The following is a 19,352-nucleotide window of genomic DNA, read 5'->3' on the forward strand; positions in this document are numbered from 1 at the left end:
GAAAGACGGGGTCATGTGAGTATATGGTGGATGTAAGCATTCACTTCATGATGCATGTAAGCATCGAGAGAGATAGAAGAGGGCCAGGGACAGGATATCCAAGAGAATCCATTTACAGGGTCTGAGAACTTTCAGTTAGCTCCTACCTTCTGAAGTCTTCAGAACCACCCTCCCCTCAAATAGTGCCACAGTCTTAGGCCCTCAGTTTAATACATGGTTCAGGGAGGACACACCTGATGTTCATACCATAACACTAACACTTTACAAGTATTCCTATTGTGGTTGTTTTCCACTTGGGAATTTCTCTAACTTAACATTTTCACCTTCATGAATGAATTGAAGCATAGAAGTACTGTGTACTGCTGCTTCCTAAGAATTCAAGTGCAGAGGCTCCAACGCTCACTCAGCCTTCATAGCATTGAGAATTGTTTCTATTACCTATAAGCTTTGCACATTTTGGCCAGCGATTGGAAACTTTCTGTGCCTTCCTTTACTTATTTGAACATTGGAGGTGATGTTCAGTTATAGTAAGTATGTATAGAAGTTACATAGAGAGTGCTTAAAATAGTCTAGACTATCGATAGTGTACAGAATCATTACTCACTATTGCAATTATAGTTTTATGTAAATTTAGTCCTAAAATCTCTATCAGTGATAACTGATGATAGAAGACTCTAGAGCCTAAACATGTTATAAGCAAAATAAACACATGCATAATTTATTATAAATTTTGAAAGCTGAAATTGACTGTATCGGTCTACCCATAGATAAAAATGTGAATGAAGAAAAAAATCAAGAGGCAAGAAAAAGATACATTTTCAAGGAAATCCCAAAACACGGATGTCAACATCTGGTTTTAGCCTTACTAATTTTGGATAATTTTTTATCACATACAAGATGAGAAATCAAAATATTTACTATGTGATTTTTATTCTCAAAGATCTTTCCTGATTTCCTTTTTGAAATAAAATTGCTAAGAGCCTTTACTAAATATAGATGGAGAAACAGGGTAGATAAATACTACATGTATATATTAGTATTATGTATAATTTAACATAATAAATTTTTTTATTGGATAAATGATTATAGACACTCTATATGTTTATAATGAAGAATGGGTAACCAATTCCATAGGGAAAAAAATAGAAGGATTCAATCCCGCAAAAAGTAAAACCTTCAGAATTTGAAAGTATATATATATATATACATATATATATGTATATATATATGTATCATATATAATTAAATCTATGGGTATACATTAGCACTCATGAATTTTACATATTCCTTGTTTACAACCATTCACAATATAGTACATTCCTTAAGCTTATATTTAAGCCCAAATAAGAGTAACTATATATTATTGTAAACACTTTAATAGCACATTAATATAAGAATAGCTGGCTGATTGAATTATTACAACCTATTATAAGCACTCAGCATAGAAAAAGTGGAATGTGTTACATTTCCATTCATAATGAGTATTCCAACTAGTGCCATTACCTCATTCTCTCATCAGGAAATGTATTTGATTACCACTCCTCCACCCCTTCAAACTGCAGGTCTGGGAAATGTGCTTATTCTACATCATCCGAGGGGAAGTGCTATATGCCACTTTCTGAGCTGTATTTCATTTCCAGTGGCTCACTCCATGGTCTGTACAGATTTTGATCCCACTTAATGAAATAAAATGTATGGGCACCAGAATATCCTAGAATGCTGGGCTTTCTTGAGGAGAAAGGCACTTGTGGTGGTTTCAATAAGAATGGCCTCCATAGGATCATATATTTGGATGCTTAGGGACTAGTACTATTTGAATGAATTAGGAGGTGTGGTTTTGATGGAGTATCTGTGGCCTTCTTAGAAGCATGTCATTAGGAGTAGGCTTTGGAGTTTCAAAACTGTAAGTCAGTCCTAGTATCTTACTCTTTCTGCTTCTGCAGACCCAGATATGGAACTCTTAACTACTTCTCCACTACCATGTCTGTCTGCCTGGGCCATGCTCCTGCTATGATGAGAATTGACTGAACCTCTGAAACTTCAAGCCAGTGCCAATTAAATGCTTTTGTTTATAAGAGTGGCCATGGTCATGTTGTCTTTTTGGAACAATAGAACACTGCCTAAGACAACATCCAAGGCCATTGAAACATACAGTAGCCCAGACTAACACTTGCCAGATAAAACTGGCATTTGGGAGCTTGACTTCACAAGAGATTCCATAAGCTACAATTTGCAGAAGACACAGATTTCTGGAGTCACAATGGTTAGGTAATTCTTTAACTTTGAACTTTGGGGGAAAACAATAGGAATGATGAAGAGTTCCACAAGTAAATAGATGCCTTTCCACTCAGAAAAGAAAAGCATGTGTGGTCAAGTTCAAAAATGTTGTTATTGGCAAATTCTGCAGGAAAATAATGAAAGGGCATCTGAGAAGGGGACTGCAGATTTATTTGCCATTGTCATAAAGTAATATTTTGATCTACGATGCCAGTGGAGATGAGAGATTTCTTTATTCAAGTTCATTTCACATGCCCTTCCTTTTGGTGAATGCGTAAGGAAGACTCATGGAATATTGCCAACATTCAGCTCCTGGCCAAGTTTGCTTTTCACCAAGAGATTGACACATTCTGCCTTGTGGCATGTAGATGATACAGTATTGAAGGAAAACAAGCAAATAGTGAAAAAGGCAGCTCCAAGCAGAGAGTGGGTTAAAAGTGAGTCATCTGATTGATAGTTAATTAGGAGAAATGTAGCTAAGTGGCATGAATTCCATTTCTAAGCCCAAGACATCTGGATGTGCTACTTCACTTCATTAGATTCAGTGACCTTACTGCAAAAAGTGATTGGATTCTAAATTTAATTTTCACTTTCTTTTATAAAAGGTTAAACTCCTTGTGTTTCTACTAACCACAATGATTTCTTTGAATTTTCAGTCTCCAGATCTTATCTGTCACTACAAATGTCAGTCATTAAATTTAGTGAACTAGTGTTGAGCAGACTTAAGGCATTTCTGCTCCTATTCCCATCAGGTGGGGTCTTGCTTTGTTGGCAAGAACTCCCAGGTGAAGAAATTCTCTTGCCTCAGCCTCTCAAGTAGCTGGGACAATAGGTGCTTACCTCCAAGAAGCCTGGCTAAATTCTTATTCTTTAACATCTATAGCCTATATTTTCCTATGGATTTCTTGTTCTTCAGAACCTTAATGGCACCTGCCATCCACCTAATGTTCTTGAAGCAAATATTTTCTTCTTCTTTTCCATGTTTTCAGGCTATATTCTTCCAGCTTGAGGTTCCCTTGACTTTTTCAGCTGTAAGCTTTTTAATGGTGTTGTATGGAAATTGCCATATTTGAAACAAAGATTTCCTTATGGTTGGGAGCTTTCTCACCATTGCTTTCTCCTAGTTTTCCTTTAATTGCAAAGTAACTTTTTCCAGTGACATTTTACCCCCTGAATTCAGTACAATGAAAGACATATTTGAACTTTCTGCTTGACAACTCTTCAGGCAAGTTGATGGATCAAGTTTTAAAAACAAAAAGCAAAATGGAACAAGTGTGTCATGCTATGGATACTTCTAGGCTATATGATTTCATAAGACTTGTTTGTCGTTGAGGCTTATTTCAGCTGCTTTGGCTTCTTTAGGTGGCCAGCTTTGTTTATCTCCATGAAGAGCATTTCTCCATTTTCTCAAATGACTAATACTTAGGAGTTTATTGAGACATATCAATGCATGCTATAATTAAACATTCAGAGTAAGAATTGACTACATAGCAACTTTGAGCCCAGTCTCTGCTACATAGTGAGACTGTCTCAAAATACAAGACGAACACAATCTACTCTGAACCTTTTTTGCTTTTGTCATTGTTTTGTTCGTTCTCTTTCTTGCATTTTAGTCACAACAAATGTGGGCCTTTTTATCCTTTAGGCTGGTATCTTAGAAGTCCTTTTTTATTTTTCTAACACCTTCTTATTATGTCCATACTTCAGGCCCTTATTTTTGCTGATATGCTCTCAACAATTTGAATCCCTAATATTCTCTTAGTAGTTATGTACTGAGCTCTAAACCCACTTGCCTTACTACAAAATGTGGCAACCTGGCTAAGCAATGCAGTAACGTTTCAATAGCACACCAGAATACCCAACTACCACTCTCAACCTTCAGCTCAGTCTACTTTGTAGACCCCTAACCTTGGATAACCCCATCAACCCTGTCTCCTTTCCTCCAACTGGGCTGTCAGTAGTAACTAAAGAAAGTCACAAAGCCAAGATAATTGGGTCCATTGCAATTTCATGCTAAGCAAACACAGACAGGTCTTCCTGCTGCTCAGCAATCCTTTGATTTATCTATATTCAGTAGTTCCCCTTTGTCCCTGGATGATACAATCCAAGACCCCAATGAATGCCTGAAACTCCAGATAGGAGTGAGCCCTGTATATGCTATGCTTTTCCTGTTCAAACTTAACCTGAGAAAGTTTAATTTTTAAATTAAGCACAGGAAGAAGTTATTAATAACAGAATAAACATAATAACATATCATTATAAGGCATGCAATATGGACTCTCTTGATTTAAAACTATGGCACTATAGATCCTACCTCAGCAGCCGTCATTTTTTTTCATACTCTGCTGAGCCTGCTCACCTTTTCACTTAAAAGCAGTATATCTGACTCGCCAGCATCTATTTTCTTGAACATTGAGACTATTAGCAACAGCAGCAAAGGTTATTTGGGCATAATCACTGATATGCTGCTATTGTCACTCTGATAACCAAATGCTTACCACATGGATAATGGGCAGATGGTGTGTGCACCAAGGATACTCTGGGCAAATGAAGAAAGTGGTGGTAATTCCATCATGTTGTTCAGAGTCATATGCCATTGGTAGCTTATGCATGATGGCTGTGTAAACAGCTCAGAGAAAAAGCAAGGGTAGCTTCAAGGACCAGGTTTGATTCCCAGATCCCACATGGTAACTTAAAACCATTCGCAACTCCAATCTCAGGGTGTCTGGTGCTGTTTTCTGGCTTCTGTGGGCACCAGGCACACATGTGATAAAAGAGACACACATGAAGAAAAACACCTGTACACATAAAAACCTCTGTATTTTATGTTTCTGGAATTTTTCATTATTTTTTTAAAGAAGGATTATCTGTGTCTATCTGAAACTGTAAAGTGAAGTTGGGTATGAAGGAGGTGATCTCTCTCTCCTCTTGCCGTGTGTGTGTGTGTGTGTGTGTGTGTGTGTGTGTGTGTGTGTGTGTGTGTGTGTATGTTTGAGATGTCTGAGTATGTGGGTCCACAAATTTTACCTCCAAAACATTTTAGGGGTAATGATGATTAAATGCTACAGGTGATTAGTTATAAAGATTTATGGAATATTGATAGTAATCTGGGATGGAAGATAGGAATAAGAATATATTCTTTGAAGTGATAGTAAATTGAGTGCAGTAAGAGAAATCAGTCCCTGATGGAGTTGTCTGGAACATGCAGTGGACTAGGGATGTGCATTGTTAATGAGAAGAGAAGACAGTTATGAGCACTCCACATTAGAAATTCATTTGCTGAGGTCAAGGCCAAAAGTGTTTCCTATCCTGCTGTTTTCATGACTTGAGAAATTTCAATTTCTATTAATCCTTTGTTCATGAGGGCATAGAGAAAATTTAGTATTTATTCCTGTTGTGAATGGGAAAAAAGTCAGATCATCCACAACGGTGTAGCTTGAGCCCAGGTACCTAATATGGTCACCTTGTTCAAATTTGAAAGGTAAGTCTAAAACACACCATTCCCTTCTAATGCAGTTATCTCCTAATACACTGCTGTTTGTGGCCAGGATCCACACAAGCTAAGGATGAAAGTGAATCCCTCAATTCTAAGGACAACATACTTCATTGAAGGTGAGGGGGTTGTCATTTAAAAAGTGGTGTGCCAGAGAAAGATGTCACATTACAGAACTTGGGTGGAGGGTTATTTTTATTGGGGGAAAGTGAATGGGAAAAGTTGGGGAGGAGAGAAGGGAGACTGGCCTCAGGGCACAGGAAAGGCAGAAGAGAAGAGTGAGACAGAGAGGGGGAAAGGGGGGAGGGACAGGCAGAGAGAGAGAGAGAGAGAGAGAGAGAGAGAGAGAGAGAGAGGGAGGGAGGGAGGGAGAAAGAGAGGGAGAAAGGGAGGGAGGGAGAGAGAAGGTAGATAGGACCCTTTTTTAAAAGGGAAGGTAGCAAATGAATGTGCACAGGTGGTGCTCTTAGTGGCTGCAACTAAGACTGTATCCTGTCAGAACTCGAAGGAAAGGCCAGTACTTACCAAATACTAATAGATAGGCCAAGGTATGCTCCCTTTTGCCTCCTAACGAGATTGAGTTCTTTATCATTGGATATAGAAGCCTCCATCTTCAATTTAATTGAGATACTGGAAACACTTGTATTTTTGTAACATACTGCTAGACTTAATATGCTCTATGTGACAAATCTACGTAGATTCCTTCTCTGGGTATGAAGAGTGCGCTCTTAATTGATGAACCATCTTCTTTGTAGGCCCCATATTCTGTGTTCTGAGCATTTTTGTTTCTTTTAATTTTGAGATGTTATTACAATTATATCATTTCTCCATTTGCTTTCATCTTTCCAAATTCTCCCATATATCTCTCTTTGCTCTCTTGAAAATTCATGGCCCAGGTTTTTCACTAATTGCTGTTACATGCAAATGTGTAAATGTATTCACATATATCACTAAATATAACCTGCCCAGTCAGTATAATGTTACTTATATGTCTGTTTTCATGGTTGACCCTGGTATTAGATAACCTATTGCTGTGCTCTTCCCTGAGGAAGATTTTTTTCTCCCACTCTTAGTTGTCTGTAGCTCTTTGTGTAGGTTTGAGGTTTGGAGTTTTTCACCCATCCATATTAACATGGTCTATTGCTATATTCTTAATAATTTTAAAGAATTAATCATTTTAGATTCAAGCTTATATCAGATCTCTGAGTGTAGACACCATTTCTTCTTTGTGTTTTGTTAAGATTTATTTTAATTTTCCTGCAGTTGAGTTGATGACTTTTGCATATTTTTACCTCACATTAAAGTTTTTGTACCAGAAGTTACTATGATTTTTCTCATCTGTTTCTTGTAACAGTTTGGAATTTAATGTATCATATAGGCTTGTCATGATTAATTTGTATCTAAATTTTGAGTACATGGGATGTAAGGATTTCTTATATGTCACATATCCCTGATATAGAACAGTTATGGAAAACTATTTCCCCAAAAAATTTCCTAGCAACTTAATAAAAATGAACAGACCACATGAGTATATTTTTGGATATTTTATTCAGCTTCATTGCTCTATCTACTAGTATGACATGGAAATGTACCAATATACTCGTTTCTCAAATTATATAATTTAACTGGATGCCAAGTAGTACAGACAAGTGTCTTGGTAATTTTAAAGTTATTTTCTACAGACATTTTAATACTGTAATAACTCTACAAGTAGATACTTTTGTTTTCAAAAACATAATTCTAAAGAAGAAATAATTGACATGACATTCTGCACAATGACTTTGGTCCTGACATTTCTACCCTAATTTGATAGTTCAGAACAAAAAGATTTCTATCTCTTCAGAGAATTGCCACGCTGCTCTTACCAAACAATTTGTGATCTGTAAAGAAATGTCCCACAGGACCTATCTCCTACTATATCTATCTTTTGAATACCAGGGATGTAAGGATTTCTTACTTATTCATATACCCAATGCAGAATAGTTATGGAAAACTATTTCCCAAGAAAATATACCAGCAACTTAATAAAAATGAATGGACCACATGAGTATATTTTTGGATATTTTATTCAATTTCATTCTTCTATCTGTTTCTATGACAAGTGACAAAACACATCATAGTAAACATGATAACTGATACAATTAGCATATGCCTATCACATAATTGATAATATAATTTCAAATACTGGATAAGTACTTTTTGTATCATAAATTATCGAAGGCAAAGCCCACAATAGTGCTTAAAGAGCACCCAGAAGTGCAATTAGTATTATGATTTTTTAAATATGCATTTACAAATAGACAATGCGTATTTTTCTCAAAATTATTCATATATGTGTTAGATATAACTATATAACTATATATATATATATATATGTTGAAATTATGCAATGATGGACTCCTTAGATTTTGTGTGTGTGTGTGTGTGTGTGTGTGAGACAACGGAAAGTAAAGAAGAGCTAAAGATTTGAGGGAGACACAGGAGGTAGTTGGAGATAGGGAGAGGCTAGAAATGATGAAAACCATTACATCATTAAAATGTCATTAAGAAAATTTACATTTTCACAATGTAAATATATTAAAGTTATATATAGTTACCTACTAGCAAAACGTGTTGAGATACATAACATATATTTCATATATACAAGAAAGGAGAGATTAGTATTTGGTGCTTAACTAGCCACAAAAGGGTTCTCAAAGCTAAGTCAAATTAAGAATTATTTCACAGAAATAAATATTATATTGATTTTCACAAAAGAAAAAAGTTTTTTTTTGTTTGCTTATTATTATGTTGGGTTTTGTTTTGTTTTGAGACAGTCTCATTAAGTGGCTAGGCTGGCCTGATATTTACTATGTGGTCAAGATTGTTCTCAAACTCATCATCCTCTAGGAAGGGTACTTTTATGACAGTAGTATGAGCAAGAATATAGAAGATAGAAAAAAGTCTGTGACATAGCAAAGGAATTGACTGAAGCAGTAATTCTAGATTGTGCTAGAATTCTACAGGCTGAAGAGTTTTGGTGAGGAACTTGTGCTAGCTTTTTGTCTAAATAGTACAAATGTATTCACAGAAAGGGTATATTTTGGCTGACAATTTTAGAGGCCCCAGCTATGACTGGCATGTGTGTGTGATGAAGCAATACATCATGGCTGGAAAGTATGGTAGAGCAAAACCAGTTGCAAAGGAGAGTGGAGAAGGTGCTGGAGGCCTGTGAGACTTCCTGTTAGTCTTTACTTCCTGAAAGACCCACCACCTCCCAATGTCACTATCCTGGGGACTATTGAGCCTTTTACAAAAGGGCTATTGGAAAACATTCAAGGTCTAGAAGATAGAATTCCAACTCAAACAAAACAAACAACGGCACAACTCAAAACCAACAGAAAAACACCCCCCCCATTACTATCAGCACCTGAGAGCTAATGAATGATTCCTCTCCATTTTTTTAGACCCAATCTTCCTTGAATTGTAGTCACTTGATTTAAATGCCTGTGGAATGTTAATGCCCCAGAGATCACAGGAACTACTCAAAATAATCACAGTTCGATTTGAGTAATAGCTTTTGTAGTTAAGTTTGTTCTTCTGCTAGTATTCTGAATTTTATTAATTGTAATTTTACCTGATTCTAAGACAGAAGGCAAGTCCCTATAATTCCCTTTTCTCTGTCTTTTACATATCTTCTGTAATTTTTAACTCCTATTTATCACTATCTTTCTGAATCACAGTTTCCATGAACACCACAATGGCCTTGAGCTTTTCCATTCAGAAATATCAATGGCTTTCTCATATCTTGACTCTCTTCCTCATATTTGCTCTTCCAAATAAATACACATTTCTTCCCACACATTTTTCTCTGGAAGCTCCCCATAAATTTATAACACATTCTCCTGGTTGTGCCTACCTCATACTTTTTAAATGCTGTAATCTCCAATATTCCTCTGACTCTATACTGCTGCCCTCTCAACAAAAACACTTCTGTAGATGTAGGGTTTTCTTTCAAGTGGTGTCTGGTCTCCTTGCACTTTTCATGTAGTAGCTCAAGCCTCTTCACCAGTGATGCCTGTTGTTGGTTTCTCTGGGGACATTTCTGGTCCTCCTTCAAAGGGCCATTGCACTTGGTAAAGGGCTTTATCCATCTATACAAGCATGCCCCATGAAAACTTACTGAATCTTTTTGGGAAGGTGCTTTTCAATTTCTCTATTTGTTTCCCTAACATGATGCCTGAGCAACAGGACTGGTATTTTTGAAAAGTGAAAATTTGTAGGTAGCAAAATCAGTGTCTTAAAACTCCTAACTTGCAGGTGGATCACTGCAGTGGGTGACATAATGATGGGGGCCCTGGTGTTCAAGAATCTTATCCAAAGCAAGAAGATAGCCTCTGGCATCTGCTCTTTGGAGCTGGGATTTAATCTGTACATAAACTTTTATCTGACTCTAGATATAATTGCAACAGACTTGAGTCATTTCTACCCAATTGTCCAATTTTACATTATTTTTCCCCCTCAGTATGCTAAGAGTGTTGAAGGCAGAGAACTGCATGCTGAAAGTGTTCAGACTTAAATGGACTTAAATTCCCATTAAGGATAAAAACCAGAACAGCATATTCAAGCTGTTGGTTATTAAATAATAATTACATTATTTTTGCAGGCTTACCTCTGCTTCGATAGTAATAGCTATTTGGGAAACTGTATTGAAGACCATACTAGTCCTGAAAGGAGGCTGATAGTGCAGATAAGGGACACAATATACTGCCGAAGAACTCTATTAGTATATTTTTGGGAAAAGTAATTGACCATTGGCAGTGCTGACATTTTAATCACATTTTCTCTTCTATTCACGTTCGTTCTTTAAATGCAGGGTACTGTTCATTGAACTGGAACACTGTGCAGTGTAATTTTGCTTCTTTCCTGAAGTTTACCGGCACTTAAATATTTCCTATGCCTATTGCTGTTTTTCTTTTTTTAAATTAAGTGATTCTTAACCTTTGGCACAATTAACATTTTCATTACATTTTTTTTTTTTTAAAGTAGGGTCTCCTAAGTCCTAAATATAGTTGCTGTCATCGAATACAGTAACAGAAGTGAAGGGAAAGGGCTCAAACAAGGTGGAGTGAATGGAAGAAAGGAGAAGATTTTAATTCCAACTGTTTGGGTGTTTTGGTAAGCAGTTTTTAAATTTCAAAACTTCAGCTTTGGTATTTCTATAAAAATTTAAGATTAAAACTATTCTCAGTGTTTCTAGGAAGAAAGTGTGGAAAGGAAAACCTGTATCAAAGATAATGAAACATGAACAGTAACACCCGGTAAAACCTGATCAGAAATAAACATGTCAAGTTGATAAAGGAATAGGACAGTGGAGTCCTGCATCACAGCAATGCTGGGGATTCTACTGGACAGACTGCTTGCTCCATGCCTGGTTTCACTACTCACTACCAAACTATGGCTTTTCCAACTAACCATTCCTTCCCTAATAAATCTACTCACTGAACACACACACACACACACACACACACACACACACAGAGAGAGAGAGAGAGAGAGAGAGAGAGAGAGAGAGAGAGAGAGAGAGAGAGAGAGAGAGATCAAGCAAGAGAGTTGGGAGATGAGGTGGTAGGGTGGGTCTGGGTAAGGAAAAACACAAACATATATTATATGAACTTTTTCATGAAGTAGTATTTACTATGAAGTAGTAACAGAAGGCTTCTACTTCTGCCCTTGTCATAACTCTGAGCTCAAAATATAGTTTATCTAGCAACATGTGCTCTTTAATTTGACAACTTTTAAGGACATATTTTTATAAATACAGGAATATACACTCAACGCTCTGGGTCAGTTAGCTACAATTGATTGCATTCTTACCACATCCTAACCTGAGGTAGACTGTGTTTCTCATTTCCTGTGTAGTCCAAACCTGAAGGCTGTGTAAGTGAGAAAACACCCAGAACAAAATTGTTGTTCCCAAGTACAACCTCACCTACTTAACAGCTTGGTCTCTGTCTCTCTCTCTCCTCTCCCCCCTCTTTCTCTCTTTCTTTCTGAATCTGAAGGCTTCACATTAATGGTAGACTAAGAACTGTTGAATGTTGAAATACCTGTCCTGGATTACCTGTGCTGGATTACAGAGTGATGAAAACGATTGCTAAATACAAACAGAGTCTGGGCTGTTAAAACATCCCCCAAAGGTGGTATGCTTATTTGTATAATTTTAGAAGAAAAACTGGGTATTTGGATAGAACTTAGTAATCAATGTTGGGAGAAGCTAAGAACTAATATGATAGATACACAGCCCCAACACACATATTGAAAAGATATTGTTAAAAACAAGGTCCTCAAGCATTTGTTAATTTATAAAATATTGATTAAATGTCCATTGTGGGCCAGTTATTGAGATAGGAACAATGGTTTTGGGGCCATGGTCCTGCAAACAGTGCAGTTGTGAAACAGATTTGTAGCTATGTCAGCAGAGAAAATGTCAACCTGAGATAACTAGATAATGAACCAGGTTGGCAGGCAGCTCCAAATACTAGACAGCTCATTATAGCTAGAGATTAGCAAAAAGTGGCACTCTTCTAGAAGAAGCCTTACAATTTTTCCAATCTCAAACTCTATCAGATTACAGCTCATTTCCTTATTTAGGAAAATAGACACAAACAGAATGAAACTTCCACAATGCACTGCAAACTCTTTCACCATTCTTTGTGCTCCTAGAGTCATAATTCATTGTTTCCACTCCAGAACATTACTAAAGAGATTTGCCCTCACCTTCATCATTAATAATTTTTCCCTTTGATCCACTTTCTACTCACATTCATTCTGTTGATTTAACACCCATTTCTGCCTTTCCAGCTGTCTTTGTGAAAAGAACTGGTTGAATGAAGTCTGTTCTCTGCCTTTAAATCAGTGTCTCCTGTGTCTATGCATCAAATCCTTGGGTGATTGCCTGTAGTGCTTAATTCAAATTGCCTCCATCAGATTTCTCCGTGGTTGTATCTAATGATCCATCCTTAGACACTTCTTAGTCACCTGCCTTGATATAATAGTGATACTCAAACTCTTGATCAGTCTTTGCTGCAGGAAATGTTTCCTTTCCTTTCCTTCCAGGCAGTCACACTCCTTTCTTCTTTACTTTATCTCCTTGTCTTCTGGACACATACCCTTATTATTTGATGTTGTATCTGAAAGCAGTAGACTTTCAAAATTATATACCAAAATGATACTTGTCTATAAGTACTAGAACATATATTATGAGTATATTAATCATTTATATTCTCCCATTTCTCTCTCAACCTGCTGGTTTTTTCCTTTTCCCAGATAATGCCATTTCTAATCAAGTTGCATATAAGTGTGTGTGTGTGTGTGTGTGTGTGTGTGTGTGTGTGTTTAAACACACAGGCATAACACCATATATCGTAATTTCTGCCTTTGTGTTAATTGTCTTTCTGTGTTTGTTTATTTCCCTTTCCATAATGATGTCTAGTTGCATCTATTTTACTGAAAGACAATTTCATTTCCTTTTACGACTGAGAAAATCCATTCTCTCTCTCTCTCTCTGTCTCTCTCTCTCGTGTGTGTGTGTGTGTGTGTGTGTGTGTGTGTGTGTGTGTGTGTTTTGTTTTCTTTATCTCTTCATCTTATGATGTTTACTAAGTCTGATTCTGTACCATCTATTTTGGACAGTACTATAACAAACATGTTGTGTAGGTACCTCTGCAGGACATAGATTAGATTCCTTTGGGAATGTTCCCAGGGGTGGAACGGCTTCACAGTATGATAGTGTACATTCAGACTTTCAAGGGATAGGCATAATTATTCCCTAGTGGCTGAACTAGTTTACATTATTTCAAGTACCTTCTGTTGGTTTTTTTCTTGCATCCTCCCAAGTATTTGTGGTTGTTTCTGTTATGTAAGCTATTCTGGCTACAGTGCCATAGAATTTCTATGTAGTTTTAATTTGCATTTTCCTGATAGCTGAGATTGAACATGTTTTAATAAGTGTGACAGTTTTTATGTTGCATTCTGAGAACTGTCTGCTGATTTATCCACTTAGTGATGAGTTGTTTATGTTTATGGGATTCAGATTATATTTTTCCCAATATATAGCCATCTCTTTGTTTAATGTTATCTTTGAATGTATAGGTCATTTAATTTTATGAAATATCATTTGTGAATTCTTCCTGTTATTTCATGAACAAATGGTGTTATTTTCAGAAAGATTTTTGCCTATGCTTATATTGTGAAGTGTTTCCTTAATATTATTTAAGAATTTTAGGCCTTACATTAATTAGTTTTGAGTTGATTGTACAGAGTAGGATATAGAGGACTAGTTTCACTATTGTATATGGGGATATCCAATTGCATTAGCATCATTTGTTGCATAGTTTGTCCTTTCTTCAATGCAAGTTTTAGCTAATTTAGTAAAAATTAAGGTAGACATAGATGTACAGTTTTATTTCTGCTTTTTATTACTATTATTCTATTCCACTGACCTATATGTTTCTTCTTGTACCACTGCCATACTGGTTTTGTTATCCTAGCCCTGTAGTATAATTTGAAATTAGGTACTGTGATACCTCACTTTTTACTCAGGACTGTTTTGGTTATTGAGGGCTTATTGTGAAATATTAGTTGAAGTCCTGTTATATTTGTTTATACTGTGGAACTTTTTTAATGATGCAAAAATGTATTTCATTCTTTAAGTTGTATTTGTTTAACTAGGTGAAGCTGTGTTGCTTTGCCTGTCTAAAATACTTGATTTTGATTGGTCTTGTAAAGAGCTGGAGGGTCAATAGATAGGTAGGAGATGAATAGGCAGGGCTGCCAGGTAAACAGAGGAGAAAAGATCTAGTACTGAGAGAAGAAGGGAGAACACCAGGGGCCAGCCACACAAATAAACAGCAAGCCATGGAGTAAGAAGTCAAAGGTATATAGAATAGAGAAAGATTAAAAAAGGCAAAAGGTTGAATAATTTTAGTTAAGAAAATCCAGGAATTCATAAGAAAAAATAAACTCCAAGTGTTTTTTTGGGGACTTGGGTGGTGGAAAGGAGTAAAGATTACAACACACACACACACACACACACACACACACACACACACACACACACAAAAAAAAAAAAAAACAAAACAAACAAACTTAAAACCAATTCCAGGCAGTTATATGCGTCCATATGGCTTTTAGAGTTCTTTTTTTTTTCTGTTTTTTTTAAATTATTATTTTATTTAATTTTATATAACAAAGTCCAATTAAATGAAAACAAACATTTATACACAATATTTAGGAATTTGGGCGTCATTCTTTCCAAAATACTTCCTGCTGATAAGGGGCTCTGTCATGGGGGATTCGAAGAAGATTCAGATATCCTGGCTGTAGTCTGTAGGGCTGTTTTGTCCAGCTGTTTTGAATGTAGAATCACCTGGTACTCTGTTTCAGGCTGGCATGATCAAACCACATTAGTCTGGAAGGAATCCACAGCTTTTCATTTTCTGTGGAAACAAAAATAGAAATTCTTTTCCCCAGTAACTTGTCTTTCAACTTAAATTTTGGAGTCAAAGCATTTGTTTTTTAATTTATTATTTTACATGTCGCTCCCAGTTCCTTCTCCCTCCCTCCTTCCCTCCCATTTACCCTCTCTGCCCTCTCACATGCACTCTAAACACCCTCCCCTCCCATCACCCCACCCCAATTCCATATGTAGGGGAATGCCATCCAGTTGGGGTCATGTAGATCTGACAGTTCCTGTGAAGTAGGTACTAGGGCTTCTCTCCTGTCTCTAGATTAAGGCAGTTATCCCTCCATGGGAGATGTGTTCCCAAAGTCCTTTTGTGCACCAGGGATACATCCTGGCTCCACTGTCTGAGGTCTCTTAGACTGCTCAGTCCTTCTGGCTGAGACCCATATTCGGGGGGCCTGAGTCAGTCCCATGCTGGCTTCCCAGCTATCAGTCTAGTGGCCATTAGCTCCTCCTTGTTCAGGTAAGCTGTCTCTATGTGTTTCTGCTGCCTGGTCTTGTCCTCTCCATCTGCATCTGGGTTCTAGTTCGACTCAGTGTTTATGTATGGGTGTTTGATCCTGTTTTCAACAGGCATTAGTTGAGGGCTCCATGGAGAAGTTAGTTGTTGATCTCACTCTCCGGGAGGGGCATTTATGATAGCCTTTCCACGGAAGCTGAGATTGTTAGTTGAGAGCAGTCTTGAAGTTTTCTAGACCTTTCTTTATGTTCAATTTTATCTTCAAACCCAATATTGGCTCCCTCTTTTATGTTCCCTCTCTCTCTCTCTCTCTCTCTCTCTCTCTCTCTCTCTCTCTCTCTTTCTCTTTCCTATCTTCTATTCCTAACGAGGCTCAATCTTCCTGGTCGCACATGTTTTCCTTTCCTCCCCTCATTTTCACCTACTTCTCTCTCCATTTGCTGCCCCCCCCCCCACTTCACCTGAGCTCTGGGGGACTTGTTCCTTCCCAGTTCTGTGAGGGACTTTATATGAATCTCTTAGAATACACCTTGTATCCTAGTTCCTCTGGTGATGTGAATTATAGGCTGGTGATCATTTGATCTAGGTCTAAAATCCAAATATGAGTGAGTACATACTGTGTTCCCCTTTTTGTGACTGGGTTACCTCATTCAGGATGGTTTCTTCAAATGCCATCCACTTGCCTGCGAATTTCAAGATACCATTATTTTTTTTTTCTGCAGAGTAGTATTCCATTGTGTAGATGGGCCACACCTTCATTAACCATTCTTCAATTGAGGGGCATCTAGGTTGCTTCCAGGTTCTTGCTATTACAAATAATGCTGCTACGAACATAGTTGAACAGTTGTTTTTGTTGCAAGAATGTGAATCCTTTGGGTATATGCCTAAGAGGGGGATTGCCGGGTCCTGTGGTAAACTAATTCCCATTTTCCTGAGGACCCGCTATACTGATCTCCAAAATGGCTGTATGAGTTTGCACTCCCACCAGCAGTGGAGGAGTGTTCCACTTGCTCCACATCCTCTCCAACATAAGTCATCACTGGTGTTTCTAATTTTAGCCATTCTGGCAGTGGTAAGAAGGTATCTCAAAGTTGTTTTGATTTGCATTTCCCTGATAGCTAAGGATGTGGAGCATTTTCTTAAGTGTCTTTCAGCCTTTTTGATTTCCTCTATTGAGAATTCTTTTTCAGTTCTGTACCCCAATTTTTAATAGGGTTATTTGGTGTTATGTTGAATAGTTTCTTGAGTTCTTTGTGTATTTTGGAGATCAGCCCTTTGTCGGATATAGGATTGGTGAAAATCTTTTCCCATTCTGTGGGCTGCCGTTTGGTCTTGTCCACTGTGTCCTTTGCCTTACAGAAGCTTCTATGTTTGAAGAGGTCCCATTTATTAATTGTTTCTTTCAGTGTCTGTGCCCCTGAAGTTATGTTCAAGAAGTGGTCTCCTATACCAATTTGTTCAAGGGTACCTCCTTTTTTGTCTTCTAAGAGGTTCAATGTGGCTGGATTGATGTTGAGGTCTTTGATCCATTTGGACTTGAGTTTTGTGCATGGCGACAGACATGGGTCTATCTGCAGTCTTCTACACACCCTCATCCAATTGTGCCAGCACCATTTGTTGAAGATGCTGTCCTTGCCCCATTGTATAATTTTAGCTGTTTTGTTGAAAATCAGGTGTTCATAGGTGCGTGCATTAATATCAGGATTTTCAATTCGATTCCATTGGTCTACCTGTCTATATTTATGCCAATACCAGGCAGTTTTCAGAATTATAGCTCTGTAGTAGAGCTTAAAGTTAGGAATAGTGATGCCTCCTGATGTTCTTTTATTGTATAGGGTTGTTTTGGCTATCCTGGGTCTTTTGTTTTTCCATATAAAGTTGATTATTATCCTTTCAAGGTCAGTGAAGAATTGTGGTGGGATTTTAATGGGGATTGCATTGAATCTGTAGATTGTTTTTGGTAAGATTGCCATTTTTACTATGTTAATCCTACCTAACCAAGAGCATGGGAGATCTTTCCATTTTCTGGTATCTTCTTTAATTTCTTTCTTTAGAGTCACAAAGTTCTTATTATATAGGTCTTTTACTTGTTTGGTAAGCGTTACACCAAGATACTTTATGTTGCTTGTGGCTGTTGTAAAGGGTGATGTTTCCCTGATTTCTTTCTCTGTCTCTTTGTCGTCTGAAAAAAGTAGGGCTACTGATTTTTTTGAGTTTATCTTGTATCCTGCTAGTTTGCTGAAGGTGTTTATCAGCTGTAGGAGTTCCTGGGTAGAGTTTATTGGGTCACTTATGTAAACTATCATATCATCTGAAAATAGAGACAGTTTGACTTCTTCCATTCCAATTTGGATCCCCTAGCATTAGCTAGAACTTCTAGTACGATATTGAAGAGATATGGAGAGAGAGGACAACCTTGTCTTGTTCCTGATTTTAGAGGAGCTGGCTTAAGTTTCTCTCCATTCAGTTTGATGTTGGCAGTTTGTTTGCTGTATATTGCTCTTATTATGTTTAGGTATGTTCCTGTTATCCCTGACCTCTCCAATACCTTTATCATGAATGGGTGTTGAATTTTGTTAAAGGCTTTTGCCCCATCTAGGGAGATAATCATATGGTTTTTCTTTTTTTGTTTGTTTATTTGGTGGATCACGTTGATAGATTTTCGTATGTTAAACAATTCCTGCATTCCAGGGATGAAGCCTACTTGGTCATGGTGGATGATTTCTCTGATGTATTCTTGAATTCAGTTTGCCAGTATTTTATTGAGTATTTTTGCGTCGATGTTCATCATGGATATTGGTCTGTAGTTTTCTTTCTTAGATGTGTCTTTGTGAGGTATGGGTACCAATGTTATTGTGGCCTCATAAAAAGAGTTTGGCAATGAACCTTCTGTTTCTATCTTGTGGAACAGTTTGAGGAGTAGTGGTATTAGTTCTTCCTTGAATGTCTGGTAGAATTCTGCACTGAATCCATCTGGCCCTGGACTTTTTTTCGTTGGAAGACTTTCAGTGACTGCTTCTATTTCATTGTGGGTTATAGGTCTATTTAAGTTGTTTGTCTGTTCCTGATTTAATTTTGATAAGTGATAGTTATCCATAAACTTGTCCATTTCCTTTGAATTTTCAATTTTTGTGGAATACAGATTTTCAAAGTATGACCTGAAAATTGTCTGGATTTCCTCTGTGTCTGTTGTTATGTTCCCCATTTTGTTTCTGATTTTGTTAATTTGCATGTTCTGTCTCTGCTTTTTCGTTAATTTGGATAAAGGTTTGTCTATCTTGTTGATTTTCTCAAAAAACCAACTCTTTGTTGCATTGATTTTTTGTATTGTTTTCCTGGTTTCTATTTTGTTGATTTCAGCCCTCAAGTTTATTATTTCCTGGCGTCTACTCCTATGGGGTGAGTTCGCTTCTCTCTGTTCTGAGGCTTTCAGTTGAGCTGTTAATTCTCTTATGTGACTATCCTGTGTTTTGTTCATATGGACACTTAGTGCAATGAACTTCCCTTGAAGCACTGCTTTCAAGGTGTCCCATAAGTTCGGGTATGTTGTATCCTCATTCTCGTTGAATATTAGAAAGTCCTTAATTTCTTTCTTTATTTCTTCTTTGACCCAGGAG

The sequence above is a fragment of the Phodopus roborovskii genome, unplaced genomic scaffold (assembly GCF_943737965.1).
Source record: "Phodopus roborovskii unplaced genomic scaffold, PHOROB, whole genome shotgun sequence".
Classification (NCBI taxonomy): domain Eukaryota; kingdom Metazoa; phylum Chordata; class Mammalia; order Rodentia; family Cricetidae; genus Phodopus; species Phodopus roborovskii.